A 16,209-nucleotide genomic window follows, 5' to 3' on the forward strand; every position below is an offset into this window, starting at 1 on the left:
GTCAACAATCTGTAATTCTACCTACAATTATACACCTTAAAGAAAATGTAACTTTTATATATAAGGATACATACACAGGAAAATGTAATGAGTAAAACTGAAATCTCTCTAAATTTCCATCTACAGGAGAATTGATAAAAGATGGTGTTTCATGCAATAGAATTCTATATACCTATTAAATTAAATGAAGTAGTGCTACATGTAACAACATGGGTATATCATAAAAATATTGGTAATGAGAGAAAAGAGTATATGTGCCAGGGTCCCATTAGAAAACATGGTACTCTGATGTTTGATGGCATTTAACTGAAGATAATTGAATGAAGAGACTATATTCAGAGGTGTGGATGAGTAAATGGAATCAGAGGGTTGGTAAAATACTTGGGAACTAGTAACAAAGGGAAATTTTCACCAGGTCTAGACTTCAAGTGTTAAAAGGGAGGGATTGGGGTTAATGGAACCTAGTTAGAGATGAAGCCATGAAAGAGAGGCTGCTGGAAGGGAGTTATTGTCAAAAATGAAGACACTGACAGAAATGCACCTAGACAGGGAGATAGCAGAGGGGATGAATATCTTACACGTATGAGACTCCTATATCTGTTATGACAAAATGGCATAAAACTTAACATTTATTATGTTAATGATTATGGAGGTCAGACATCCAAATTGGGTTTTACCAGGCTAAAATCAAGGCATCAGCAGGACTGCATTCTTGCTAGAAGTTCTAGAGGACACTATATTCTCTTGCCTTTTTTCAGCTTCTAGAAACCGCCTGCATTCCTTGACCTGTGGTCCTTTCTTCCATCTTCAAGGCCAGAAGTGTAGCTATCTTCCAATCTCTCGCTCTCTCTGACCCCTCTGCCTACCTCTTATAAGGACCCTTGTAGTTACATTGCACTCATCTAGAGAATCCAAGATAATCTTCTCATATCAAGATCCTTAACTAACCACATCTGTCCCCTTTGCCATATAAAGTAACATACTCACAGGTCCCGAGGAATAGTACATGGACACCTTTGGGGGGTTATTATTCTGCCCATCATTTCACACTTTCTCTTCTGCCACTCTACAATCTCCTGCTGTTGCTTTCCAATGGACAAATCCAACCAGCAGCAGAGAGCAAGGAAGCCCAAGGATGCAATCCATGGAGGTCACTTTTTTTGGGACAGCTGCAGAGAAGAACAGAGAATAGAATTGGGGTGGTGCATTGGCAACTAACCACTGAAAAAATCTAGTTATATAATGAAATGTATAGTATGCTATCATTTATACAAGCTGGAAAACCTATAGAACATTTAGAATAATGCTACATGCTGTCAATGGTGGTAATAATATTTTTAAGATAATCTTTTTATGGTAGAATAAACTTAGATTTACAAAAAAATTATGAGAACAATACAGCTAGCTCCCATATAACTATACCCAGTTTCCCCTATTATTAACATCTTACATAATGTGGTACATTTGTCACAAATAATGAATGGTTGGTTGCGGATGCATTATTATTAACTGAAGTCCCTGGTTTACTGAGATTTCTTTGTTTTTCCCTAATGTACTTTTCCTGCTTCAGGATTTATCTAGGATATCACGTTACATATAGTCATGTCTTCTTAGGCTCCTCTTTGCGGTGACAGTATCTTAGACTTTTCTTGTTCTTGATAAATAATAGTGTTTTAAGGGTGTAAGGAAATCACAAGCACCAGTTCCAGGACATCTGTTACCTCTGGGGAGGTTGTGAGGGCCACAGGCTCAGGAGCAGATACATGGGGGCTTCAGATACATCTGTAACGTGTGATCTCTTTAAAGAGATGTAAAGTACCTGTGACAAAATATTTAGAATTGATAGCATTGGGTGGGGTTAAGTTTATTATTCTATTTTTTATTTGTTTGAGATATTTCAGAGTCAAAGGATTTGACGGGTCAAGAAGAAAAATGCCAGGTAGATGGAGGAGAGTGAGAAAAGCAGAGAGAAGGGGCCGCAGTCTAAGGAGGAACGGGCTGTGGTTAGACGGAGCTGGAGCACAGGGTCCTCAGATGCTGTTGGAAGGATGTGTGGCTGGAAACGCAGGCTCTGGACCTACTGTGGATGCTGCTGATGGAGGACGAATCAAGCTGCTTCATCATCTGAGGGCCACTGACAACGTTGGAGCAGCTGAGTGGGATTAGCACGGTTCATCTTTGCAATGTGTGGAAGTTGCTATGGAGAAGAATTAAGGAGTCAGCTCAGCTGGGAGAATGGTACAGAGGTACAGGTGTGCAGTGATAAAGCTTACATTTAAAGGGCAGCAAATACTTATTGTTGACTCTTCTAGTGCTCTGTGTTTTATTTGATTTCATTCTCACAACAACCCGTTGAGGTAAGTAGTAGTATTACCACCTGTCCTTTGCAGATGAGGAAGCTGACCCACAGAGAGGTTAAAAAACTTCCTGATGGGGCTTCCCTGGCGACACAGTGGTTAAGAATCCACCTGCCAATGCAGGGGACACGGGTTTGATCCCTGCTCCAGGAAGATCCCACATGCCGCGGAGCAACTAAGCCTGTGCGCCACAACTACTGAGCCCACGTGCCACAACTACTGAAGCCCGTGCAGCTAGAGCCCAGGCTCTGCAACAAGAGAAGCCACCACAATGAGTGGCCCACGCACTGCCATGAAGAGTAGCCCCCACTCGCCACAACTAGAGAAAGCCCATGCGCAGCAATGAAGAGCCAACACAGCCAAAAATAGATAGATAGATAGATAGATAGAGAAATAAAACAAACTTCCTAATGTTCATAAATCTGGGAACTAGGGACACTGGATGGGGATGCAGCCAGGCTCGCTCCTGCAGACATGCACCCAATGTTCCTGCTCTGATCCCACCCTAGGCTGATAGCACTGGGAGAAGTGAGGAAATCCAGACATTAGGGTTAAGGAAGACGTGGGTGTGGGGGAATTAATGGTTTCAAGCCTGGTGACCAGAGGATATTGTTACACCAGAGAGAAACTTTAAGTATCAGGAGGAAGAGCTGGATTGAGGAGTTGGCTAATAGGAAAAGTTGTGTCTGAGGGGCTGAGGAAATGTCAAGCAGGCAGCTGTAGAAGTGGGGACCAGCTGCTCTGGAGCATGAGAGTTAAAGCTGTGTGACTGAGCCAGAATGTTTCCTTCAGGGAGGAAAGGAAGAGAGAAAAGTGAAAGGCAGGAAGGTATAAAACTGTAAAGATAGAAATGGTTTTATAAACTTGGCTCATGAAATATTTAGTAGGCTTTTTCCTTAGCTATGCTATTTCCTCCCACCTTGGTTTTGGGCGAGCTTGAGTGAGAGGTAGTTTGTCCTTTCTTTTTTACAACTTCTTCCACTCACAGAAGGGGTTCTTGGCTTGGTGCGGTTTCTAGAAGGATGAAATAGCATCCCTTTGCCCCAATTTATTCTCATATTATTTATATTATCCTTTCCAGTTTAGCCAAGTTCTTTCCACTTTCATTTAAAGAGAATAATATTCCCTTTCTTTTCAACATTTTTAGTTTATGCGAACTATGCCTCTTTCACGGTAAGATAACAAATAGAAGTTGAAATAAACAACTTAAAAATATAGAGTGTGTGGGCAGAACTTTGTTGACTTTTTAAAACTCTGTCTTTGATGTCAGAGTGAAATTAAGGTTTTATGTGCTTTTTTTCTTTTGTCGCAATGAGGAGGTATTGGGGACGGGACTCTGTAGCTTCTTTGTCCTACAGTGGTTCAGAGTTGAGTGTTACTGAGGCCCATTTTAAAACACACTGAGGAATGAATACCTTTTAAAATGTTTGACTGCAAATTGGTAAATCTAGGCATTCATAATACGTCAGATTACTGTAAAACATGACCTATCTGCTGAAGTCTGTTATAAAATATGCATTTATTGCAAGACTGCAGTAGGGGCTATGAAATGCAAGTCAGAATCAGGTCAGTCTTTTTCTTCAGGTATTTCTGAAGAAATCTAAAAAGAGTTAGGGGAGGAAAGTGTTGATATAAACACGAACTTTGTTGTTCTCATAGAAAGGAAGATTTGTAGAATGTCCTTTATTAGTCAAATCACTTATATATGCTATATAGAATTGCATGGAATAAACAAGAGGGGAAGCCAGGAATGGAAGGAATGTTAAAACAGGAGTCAGGAGATTTGGTACCATCTCTAAACTGCTATAATCCTGGACAAACCAGGATTTGCTCCCACCCTCAGAGATACCATTTTCATTGATCTGGGGGTGAGGTCAACGTTTGGTATGTTTAAAAGCACTTCCCAGGTGATTCTACTGGGTACCCAGCATTGAGAGCCATTGTGTACCACAACAGTTTGGTATCACCTGTCTACTGCTCTTTGACAGGAGAGGAGAGATGGGACAGCCAGTGCTCATTTTAGGAGAGACTGAAGCAGAGTTGGAGGGGAACATAGTGGACATTTAATTGACTTTCAATATCCATCTCACTCAAATGCTTAGCCTAAGCCAACTAGGGGACCCTCATTCTCCTGGCTGGTAATGGGTTCAAGGTGGAGCACATAAACCAGTTGTGGTTGATGAGACATAAGAAGTTCTCTGCTGCTGCTAGCTAGGGGCTGGGGGTATCATTCTGGGAAAGGTTTCTCTCACCTGAGAGAAAGTCCCAGAAGGAGATATTCTCTCTTCTTCCTCGTGCCATTTTTGTCTGGATGTGATGCTTGTTTCCACCAAAGCTATCTGGCTACCTGCCTATAGAGGGAATAAACAGCAAAGCTCAGAAGACCCTGGGTCTTGATGACATTGTTAAGCCACTGTATCAACCTGCCTTGGAGCCCATCCTACTTCTGAGATGTTATAAAATAGATATTTAAAGACACTTTGATTTAGATTTTATTTGTAGGCAAACACACCCTAAATGTTGTAGTGAAAGATAGTTCATTCCTGACATAAAGAAAAAGGAGAGTTTTCTGATGGTGGACCTCTCTGGAACCAGGGCAGTCTTTGTGTGGCTTGGGTGAAGGCCAAGTCTGAGTTCTGGAATCATAGACTGATAGACTTAGAGAGCCATATTATTCCAACTGCCTAGTTTTGCTGAATAGGTAAGAACCAGAGAAGTAATATGACCTTCTAAGGTCACACAGCAAGTTGGTGATGTGGTTATGTCTAGAAAACCCAACTCAGTTAGAAAGACCACACCACACCATACTTCTAATGTACAACTAGGTCTTTTATATCCTCCATATGTACAGTGATGCCACATCCTCAGTATACACAGTGATACCAAGAATGTTTCTTGCCAAACTTAGAAAGTGTGAAATATGGTGTTCGAGTCTTCAAATCATTATGGGGTCTTGCTCTATCAGAAAGGTTTCATTCTGAACAATACAGATTAGCCAATCAAGAGAAATTAGGTAATTGACCTTTTGCTCCTTATCATAAGCCATCAGACCTGGTTGAACCTGTGCTTTACCCTGGAGCAAAGTGGGTGTCAACCTCCTTCACATGACTTTTCAGAAATGTGAACAATTCACTTGCCCTTCCGTGCCTTCCCGTCACAGACATTACACTCTGAACTTAGGATTCCTTCCTTCCGTCTATGGCTCTTTCTGATATTAAAATGAGAATAGGTCTGGGAGGGGTAATACTCAAATCCATGCTTCTTAAGCAGAGGTAAGGGGACCCCTGTACAGCCTCCCAAGGTGAGGGCAAAGGGGAAATAGGGCACACCTTCCTAGAGAACAGACTTAATCTGATGATAAAAAAGAAAAAGGTATAGGAGAAATCCAATTTCATGGGGGATCTGTTCACTTCTTTCTGGGGAACTTTGGGTGGAACAGTTTACAAGTACTGATAAGTTGCTTCACCTCAGTTTGGATGAATTTTTTCTCTAGAACATTTCACTGAATGTTAGCTGAGCCTAAAAATGGAGCTGGCTATGGTCAGAGTTCCACTTACCATGATTGTGTGGCACATTATATCAAAACTTAGTGGTGTCAAACAAACAACAAATTGTTATGAGCATGCATTTTGTGGGACAGGAATTTGGACAGGGTACAGCAAGGCTGGGACCTTATTTGAAAAGCTCACTATCAAGCTTGAAGGCTGGAAGGGTTGTTCACTTACCTTTTGGAGGTGAAAGCTGGCTGTTGGCTGGAGCATCAGTCCTCTCACATGGGCTAACTTGGGCTTCCTCACTGTGTCCACACAAGTGTCCTAAAAGACAGAGCCAGGCAGAAGCTGTATCCTTTTTAGATGACTCAGCCTCGGAAGTCACTTAGCATCGCTTATGCCGTATTCTATGGATGGGAGCACCCAAAAACCTGCCCGGACTCAAGGGGAGGGGACACAGACCCCACCTCTTGGGTGAGTAACAAGGTCTTGGGAAAGCAAGTGAGACTGGAAACGCTACTGTAGCTTTTTTTTTTTTTTTTTTTGTTTTTTTTTTTTGGGGTACGCAGGCCTCTCACTGTTGTGGCCCCTCCCGTTGCGGAGCACAGGCTCCGGATGCGCAGGCTCAGTGGCCATGGCTCACGGGCCCAGCTGTTCCACGGCATGTGGGATCTTCCCAGACTGGGGCACGAACCCGTGTCCCCTGCATCGGCAGGCGGACTCTCAACCACTGCGCCACCAGGGAAGCCCTACTGTGGCTTTTTGAGAAAATAAAATCTACCACGGTTAGCTTACCATGGTCATGGGAATTTCATCTTCTTTTGAGTCTATCTTCTATGGCTACAGAGAAATCCTTCCCTTTGTCTATATCTCATTCAGTTGAAAAGTTGCTTTAATAAAAACCTATGAAGATTATGGCTGCATCAGTTTAAACCTGTTTGTAGTGCTTGAAAAGTACTTCCAAATGAAGGCCCTTCAGGAACATCTTTACAAACAATGAAAAGTACATTAAATCTGCCTCTGAAGAATAGTGTTGTCAAGGTAATTAAGCAGCAGATACTCAGAAATGAGCTGGATCCTGATGCTGTCTTAGACCTTCTGAATTTAAATTTCCTCACTCTGAAAGGTAAGGCCTGGCTCTGTCCACCTCAGAAATTTGCAAGACAGTGTTTTGTGGTGGGAAGGTTGGGAGTTAGAGGGTTTGGAATCAAACCTTGACTCACTGCCCAACTCTGGTCTTGAACAGCTACATCATTTTTAAAAGGCTTTGTTCCTCATCTAGAGTCTAGAATAAGGACCCTAATAGAACCTACCTCCTGAGAATGCCTGTAAGTAAGCAATACAGGTAGGCACCTAATGTTATAGTTATCTCATAAGGCCAGCCGTGATGCGGATTCAGTGGCAAAATGCAGGTTAAGTCATTTTGCACACTGTAAACGCTGTGGAGAATTTGGTATTGTTGTTATTATACCCAATTTGCTAGCTCTCACCTAGCTGAAAAGTTCTGAAATCTGGTGCTGATGAGATTTACCCAATAAAATAGTTAAAATATGGATTCTTGCCAACTAGTTTGAGAGATTTTACTCAGTGGGTCTGAGGTTGAATCTGAGAATGTATAATACCCCTGCCCCAGGTGATTCTGATGTATCGGATGAATTCAAGGTGGGCATTTGGGAGCTACTAAAAAGATCCCTAGGGAACCTGAGTCTTTGAGCAGTAAAGGCCGTGGAATGGAGTTCTGCTTCATAACAGGCAGTTGGGGGAGCTCCTGCTACAAAGTCTGCAGGCATTGGAGGATGTCAGGATGCTTGCACACCTGGGAGGGACACTGGGAGGAGGGAGGGGAGACCACCAGACGGAAGGTCTGTCTCGATGGGAGTCTATTAGCCTCATCATTGCCCTGGGTTTAGTGGGTATGAGGTTTTGTCTATAGTATCGATTAAGGAAAGGCATTTTTAGCTAATAAAGTAGGAAAATTACCCAGGACTCAATTTTTGTTTGAAAGATCAAATAACTAAGGAGCAAACCACACTTTGCAGAGGACCAATTTACATGTCAAGCAGCATTAAAAGAAGCTGCTGATTCCTTTCGCCCCACGGTGGATTTGGTATTCCTGACAGAGATCTGCAGCAGTAAGCTGGCGGTCGATACATCCGTCCCACAGTCCCCTCTGCCTTTCCGGAGGAAATGTACGCACTAATTTCAAGGACTTGCCACTGGGTGAGACACTGACAAGAAGTCAAAAGTGTTTTATCTTATTTTCTTTGGGAAGCGTATTCCCGGGGCAGTCTTGGAGAACTCAGAATGGTTATTTTTAAGGAACAATTTTCAATCTGTAACATAGTTTTGCCTGCCTCCTTCCTTCCAGTATACTCTTACTTCTGTGATTTTTTAAATTTTAACAGTTTTTGGTAAAACATTTGCCACTTGCATGGTTTAACAGAAAAAGTTGTATCAATTGAATGATTTTCCATATCCCCATTTCTTCTCTTTACCCATATATCATAGTGTAAAATAATTTTAAAGATATTGCTGATTATCTTTCCAACCTAAAAAAAATCCTCACAATTACTTTATATTTGTCCTCACTGCCAAAATTTCCTGTTTTGAAAGTATTCATATAATTGAATATATATGGAATGTAAATTGAATTTATGGAATGTAAAATAATATTCAGTTTATTATTCTTCATGTATTTCTTTTTTCATGTTTTTGTTTCTTTTTAAGTCTTTCGTAGCCTCCTCTCGGGCTCTAAGGATTAGTAAGTGGTATCTAAGTTATGTATTCATATCCCATTCTAGTTTCCCTTACCAGAACTGACATAGAAAAAGACACAATAATTCTTACTCTGCCCTCTGGTGGAGACAATTGAGTACACATTTCCTTTCTAGCCTTGTCTACTGTGCAGCATGTAAATAATCATACCTACCACACGTTACGCATTACATTAAGCATCGTGGCAGGGACTGCATCCATCGTTTAAGTCTGACAACAATTGAGGATGATATTATAGGGAAACTGATGATCACAGAAGTCAGAAACTAACACACAGAGGCAAAATTCAAATCCAAGGCTGTCTAAATCCAAAGCTTTGCTCATGCCCTTATGCCATGCTGCCTCCCATCCAATATCTTCAAAAAAGAAAATAGCCTAATGAAACTATGCATTGGGTCTCTGATAACTACATGCAGGTTTGCCTATAGGACTTCATGTCAGAAAAACCTGGCTTTAAGATCCATTCCTCCCACTTTCTGTCTCTGTCTCCTTGGTCACCTTATTTAATATCTTTAAATCTCTGTAGTCTCCTGTATGGTTCTTGATGAGGATCATGGTGGCCACATTTCAGACGTCTTTGTTGAGAATTAAACAACAAAAAGAAATCCATAAACACACAAGGTAAGCAACCAGTGCATGGTTGGTCTGATGACCATAATCTTGTTGAAAAATATTGTGCATGCCCCAAACTCAAATTTGTTGGGCACACTTTCTTTCGGTTCTTGCCTTTTATGACTTCTTCATAAATTTTAAATGCAACTTTCCTGGTAAAAAGGGACTTTGAGTCTTTTGACATCTCTTGGAGCTACCCTGGGGACTGCCTTTTTCCCCTCAGTGGGTCTAATTTATGAGAGAGTTGCCTTTGTTTTCCTAGGAAGGGGCAGGTACTCAGGCTCAAATGAGAATATGGTCCCTGGACCTTTGCTTCTTGTATATAATTCTTTTTTTTTTAATTATTTTATTTTATTTATTTTTGGCTGCATTGGGTCTTTGTTGCTGTGTGCGGGCTTTCTCTAGTTGCGGTGAGCAGGGGCTACTCTTCTTTGCAGTGCGCGGGCCACTCATTGTGGTGGCTTCTCTTGTTGCGGAGCACGGGCTCTAGGCATGCAGGCTTCAGTAGTTGTGGCACGTGGGCTCAGTAGTTGTGGCTCATGGGCTTAGTTGCTCCGCGGCATGTGGGATCTTCCGGGACCAGGGCTCGAACCCGTGTCCCCTGCACTGGCAGGTGGATTCTCAACCACTGTGCCACCAGGGAAGCCCCTTGTATATAATTCTATTCAAAGTCATTTAGGAATTCATCTCCTAATAAGAAAAATGTATGAATTTATTAATTTAATGGTTTACTTATGATTTGGTCACTAATTTCTCTCTGGTGCCAAATCTTGCTAACTAAAGGGCCTCACCGTGCTTGAAAAAGGAGTCACCTTCCAATGAAAATGTTTTCAGTGAAGGAAACAGAATGGTGTGGGATGGTGGAAGGATGGTAAAGCTCTTTTAAAGCTAAAGCCTCAGAAACTCATGAAAAAATAAATAGCACAATTTAAAAAATCCACAATGCTTGCAAGAATGTGGTGAGACAGGAATTTTTATGTCAGTGAGTATATAAGCTGGCACAGTGTTTTTGGACAGTAATTTGTAGTAACAGGTTTGAACATGTTCACGCACACTGAATTTTCACTTTCAGAAATCTACCCTAAAGAGCAAAGCGAGCAAATCTTTAGCTAAAGAGATGCTCATCACAGTATTACTGATGACCAAAAGTTAGAAGTGACCAAAGTGTGAATAATAGAGGATGACTTATATAATTTACTATATTTATAGTACAATGAACTACAGTATTTCTATTAAAAATATTGGTATGGGAGATGACTTGGGAAAATACAACACAGTGACAGGTGGAAAAATACTGAACTATCTATACTATAAACTATGTATGTATGTATGTATTTATGTGTCTATCTATCTTCAAATTATATACATATACGTCCCATTATAAATGCACTATTTCCTTCCTAGTCCATTCTCCCTCTTCCTAATCTAACAGAATTTTCTGTGACACTCCAGAGCTACTTCTTGCCTCCAGTAGGTCATATAATCAAGAACGGATTGTACTGAATCAAACATCTCCACTGCTGTTAGAAATTGCTGTGTTCACATTTTTGTTTTTGCCTACCATGGGTTGTTGAATAAGGAAAACATCTGACAAACAACAGGGGTATGGATTCAGAAATTATGGTTGGCTGTTTATTTCTAATGTGTAATTAATATAATAACATCATTTTCTGGATTTTTTTTTTTGGTCTGTTTAACAAAAAAGCCAGTTCTATACCTGGCTTTAATTTGCACATTGTTCAAAAGAGCCAGATATCCCTTCAATAATAAATCATAGCATTTTAATTCTATTATGTATCTTTTGCATCTTCAGCTCCGGTGAATTATATAATTGACATGTAATAAACGCATATTTAAAGTGTATAATGTGATAACTTTTGACATATGTACAAACCTGTGGTGTTAGTTATCCTGTTATGTTACAAATTACCCCCCCCCCAATTAGTGGCTTAAAACAATAAGCATTTGTTATCCCACAGTTTCTGTGGATCGGGAATTTAGGAGCTCAGCTTTTGGGATAATGCTCAGAACCTCTCATGTGGCTCCAGCCAGGATGTTCAAAGGGCTGCAAACATCTGAAGGTTTGACTGAGGCCAGAGGATCTGTTTCCAGGATGGCACACTCTCATGCCCATTGGCTGGAAGCCTCAGTGTTTTGCTTGCTTTTGACAGGATGCCTTAGGTTACTTAAGTGTCCTCACAATGGCAGCTAACTTCCCCCAGAGGAAGTGAGCCAAGAGAGAACAAGCGAGAGAAAACTGCAGTGCTTTATGACGTGAGCCCTGACGGCTATCGTCACTTCATCTTTATTCTACTTGTTAGAAGCAAGTCACTAAGTGCAGCCCTTACTCGGGGAAGGAAGCTTAGGTTCCACTCCTTGAAGGGAGGAGTATCAGAGAATCTGTGAACATATTTTAAAACCAGCACACCCATGAAATTAGCGACACAATCAAGATAATGAATATACACCATATTAATCAGATTCTAAGCCAAATTAAATGTTATTGTGTTTAACAATATTTTAATTTTGGTGAAGTTACTAAATTGCAGGAAGTATTTTTGCAAATACCACTGTTCCCTTGTATTCACAGAGCACCTTTCAGACCGAATTATGTTTTAAATGTTTTCAAAATTTTTCTTAGAGTAGTCAGCACATCTTTTATGCATGAATCTGGTGAACATCGAGCAAGTTCTGGCCAGAAATATAAAAATTCCTTATTTGGGGGATAAAGAAAGGGGAAAGGATGCAGCAGAGGATAAATAAGAACATGTACGTAAATTATATTTCCTTATGTCAGGCCTTTGACTTCCTCATGGCCTCACCGGAACAGATTATTTGGAACTCCTAAAGAAAGATGTTTTTCTGATAAATGCTGAAAATGTGTTCTTACTTCTAGTATGCTCACCCAGCATCTCTTCAACAAGCACATGGAGAGCACGTTTTCTAGCTCCTGGGTTTTTCTGAGAGCAAAGGGTTTTCTCTGCCGTTTCTGCTGACACATCAAGCACCTATGTGACGACCACAGCAACACAAGTGCCATCATCACCTTCCACATAATGTGCACTCTGTATGTGTATCAGGCACTGTGCCGTCTGTTGCACACACATTAGCTCATTTCTTTCTCACTCTAGCCCCGTAAGAGAGGGGTACTTTTCTCATTTTATTTTTTTTTTCTGTTAAGAAAATAGGTGAAATTAAGACAGTTGCCCATGGTCATTCATTCAGTAATTTGCTCACCTTTCATTCAACGCATATTTTATGAGCGCTAGCTCTGTGCCTGGCAGTCTAGGTGCTGGGGATTTGAAGGAAACAAAAGAGAATTCTCTACCTTCAGAACTACATGAAGGAGGTGAGATTTAAACACAGGTTGTTCAAAGTCTGCACCCCTAACCACCATATCAGTGGTTCTCAAACGTCTATGGGAATAAACAGCACCTGAGAATCTTCTTAATAAGGCACATTTACTCCTTATTGGAGGTTTTAATTCAGAAGGCCCAAGAGTCTGCGATTTAATCAGCCATCATAGGTGATTCTAATATAAGTAGTCCGAGGACCACACTTTGAGAAACACTGCTTCAACTACCAAAGACAGGGCACACTTTTCTTCATTGTGCCCAGTCATAATGTATCCTCAGCACTTTCCCCCCTATTTATATACTATTTAAATCAGTCTCCTTGAATCCAGAGTTTATATGTCCCAAGTTCATAATAATGTAGGTTTCTCTTATCTGGATTCTACGTCTCTATTTTGGAAATATATTGCTCTAAGCAAACTATAACGGTTAAACCAGGGCTAAAAGGGTGTTTGAAATACTGATACTTTTTGTTCCACATCTAAATATATCCAGTTGCTACATTGTGAACAAACATTTTCCCCCTTGTCCACAATAATAGATCTTAGGGACTTCTAGCTGAAGACCTCTTCCTGCAAATGGAGAGGAATTAAGTACCCCCAGTTTTAGAAAAGCTCAGGAAGAGAGTCACTGGGCATATTAGTTATCTATTGCTGCATAATAAATTATTCTAGAATTTAGCAGCTTTAAACAAGCATTATCTCAGTTTCTGTAGGTCAGGAACCTGAGAGTGGCTTAGTTATTTCAAGATCAGGTTCTCTCAAGGTTGTGATCAAGAAGATGGATGGACCTACAGCTGTCTCAAGGCTCCACTCAAGGTAGATGTGCTTCCAAACTCATTCATTTGGCTGTTGCCAGACTTAAGAAAATCTGCTTCTGCTTCCAAGCTGAATCCCGGGGACTTCTCCACTATAGGTCTGCCTCACAACATGGCAGCTGGCCTCCCCAGAGTGAGTGATCAAGAAAGAGTGAGAGAGACTGCCCCAGGATGGAAGCTGCAGTCTGTAATAATTTAATCTTGGAAATGATGTCTCGTAACCTCTGCTGCATTCTATTTGCTAAATCCATTTCCCACTTAAGGAGAGAGAATTATATAAAGGCATGTGGTAGGCACGCTAATGGCTCCTTCTAAAGATGTTCACTCCTTAATCCCTGGAACCTGTGGAGATGTTATATTACCTGGCAGAGGAGTTTGCAGGTGTGATTAAGTTGATTGACCCTAAAGTGGAGAGTATTCTGGATTATCCAGGTGAGGCCAATGTAATCACATGATCTCTTAAAAGCAGCAGAAGAACGTGAAGGGGTGTGGCAGAAAGGGAAGTCAGAGAGATTGTAAGGCTGAAAGGTGTTTGAGGTGCAGGTTCTGAGGCGTAAAGGTCATGTGCAGTGACTGGAGAGAGGCTTCTAGGAGCTTATCCAAAGCAGGTAAGATACATAGAGGCTCCAGAAAAGACTGGAGCAAAGACTGGTCCTGGGTGACAATCAGCAAGGAACTGAGGACCTCAATCCTACAACCGAGGGAACTGAATTCGGCCGGCAACCTAAAAGAACATGGAAGCAGATTCATCCTCAGAGCCTCTGGTAAGGAGTGTGTCTCTGTTGATACATTAATTTTTAGGCTGGTGAGACTAGTAGGACTTCTGCCTACAGAACTGTGAAATAATATTTGGGTTGCTTGCTTTAAGTTGCCAAATTTGTTGTAATTTGTTTTGGCCATGTAACAAAACATGATACCACCAGGAGATGGGGTCCTTAGGGGGCAGCTTACCATACTGAGTGTGTGCAGAGGTTGAATGAGTTTCTTATAGAAGCATAGGGAGCACATTCTGCAGCGCCTAGGTTTATCTGGGAATAAAGAGGTGCTTCTGCCAGTACCACCAATGGCAAATGTAATGTCCCTGCGCTGTTGCAAGAGGAATGGGCAAACTCATTTTCATGGGCCATGACCAGAAAGTAGAAACGGCTTGAAAAGAAAAGGAGATAAAAGCGGAATTCATCCTATAGGGGCCATTCATTGTTGGTGGGTTTGTTTGGTGGGTTGTTTGTCATGATGTTGTCATGGCTTCAATAGCACTGACCAGGGCTCCGTTTGCATGCTCAGATGTTGACCCTACTGGTAATAAGGCAGCTGCTACTCTTGGACTTAATAATTCCTGGTTGGATGAAGAATAGTGAACAGGTGGAAGGGCAACTCTAATGGCCCTTGAATAGCTGGATAACCCTTGGTGGCAAAGAAAGCTCTATTTTGCTCTGTATTTTGGGAAAGCTGTACCAAACTGATATCTCCTGTTGGGTTTTTTATGCATCATAAAACTGGACCACATGCAAAACACCTGAGGAGCTTTTTTTTTTTCCGCGGTACGCGGGCCTCTCACTGTTGTGGCCTCTCCAGTTGCGGAGCACAGGCTCCGGACGCGCAGGCTCAGCGGCCACGGCTCACGGGCCCAGCCGCTCTGCGGCATGTGGGATCTTCCCGGACCGGGGCACGAACCCGTGTCCCCTGCATCGGCAGGTGGACCCCCAACCACTGCACCACCAGGGAAGCCCTGAGGAGCTTTTAAAAAATACTTAATCCTGGGTCTCAGCACCAGAGAATCTGATTAAATTAGTCGAGGTAGAGTTAGAGAATCAAGTTGACAAGCCCTTCTCTCTGGGCTCAGAGGATAATAAATTACCCCAGAGGATAATAAATTCAACTTATGTGCCTGACACATAAAAGCCCTTTATATAACATTTATTAAATGCATAGATGAATAAAATAATGCACACTGCCCCCAGAAGATTGAAAACACCGTAAAACTGTACTTGGTTTTAATGATCAGATCATGCAGTGACTTGTGGTCTTAATATTGAATAATTTACATTGAAAGTCCAAGGGTTCTTTCCAATTAAATCACTGCATTTGAGGATGGCCTGGGGTCAAATGGAAATGATAAAATTCCAAAAAGCTATTATACTTTTCAATATCGTAATGCTCTTTGAAGTTTTTTTTTTTTCCTTTATTTTCCTTTTCTACTGACACAGTACAAGGAAAATGTTCTAGGTCTTTACCATTTAAGAGCAGACAGATAGTGAAATATTGAAATGTCTTTTACAGAGTCACAGTAACCTTAGGAGAGCACCAGCAATTGTGTAGTATAGCAACAGCAATTTAAACTACAGAAAGGGAAAAAGATTTTTCTGGATGTCCTCTTAAGGTCCCATTCAGTTTTTGATAATATATAAAAATTGTGAGTTATTTTTGTGAAAACCCTATTTTTAGCTCTAGGATTGGAATTCATGGCACCTAAGAATCAAATCTATTTTCCAAGACCTTTTTTTTCAACTAGCTTTTGATTTCTTGCTTATACTGTCAAACCTCCATAAGAAATTCCCCCTCCCCTCCCGCTTCCCATTGCAAATCCTGACTGCACTTTAGCTCAAGTATCAACAAATGGCTTTTTGTGAATGCCATCTTTTTCCTTGCTAAGCCTATGTTATGTGTCAGTTTCCAGGATTTCTACTACCAACACCACTCCTCCCTCCAAAGTTCTATTTTTAAATGTCCTTTTAATTTTGACTTGCTCTCAATTAGCCTACCCCTGTCTTTTGCCTTTTCTGTTCTATGAATAGAGGCAAGGG

General features: G+C 41.2%; 1 long non-coding RNA gene across 1 annotated transcript in view; it reads right to left on the reverse strand.

Moving 5' to 3' along the window:
- Positions 1 to 828: 828 nt before the first annotated feature.
- The window catches only part of LOC116751977, a 28,230-nt gene continuing 12,849 nt past the window's right edge, over positions 829 to 16,209 (reverse strand). Inside the window, exons 3-4 of the long non-coding RNA XR_004349383.1 lie at positions 13,499 to 13,505; positions 829 to 839 (exon numbers count right to left, since the gene is read on the reverse strand). This is a non-coding gene — a long non-coding RNA (uncharacterized LOC116751977). The remainder of the gene's footprint in view (positions 840 to 13,498; positions 13,506 to 16,209) is intronic.

The sequence above is a fragment of the Phocoena sinus genome, chromosome 3 (assembly GCF_008692025.1).
Source record: "Phocoena sinus isolate mPhoSin1 chromosome 3, mPhoSin1.pri, whole genome shotgun sequence".
Taxonomy (NCBI): Eukaryota; Metazoa; Chordata; class Mammalia; order Artiodactyla; family Phocoenidae; genus Phocoena; species Phocoena sinus.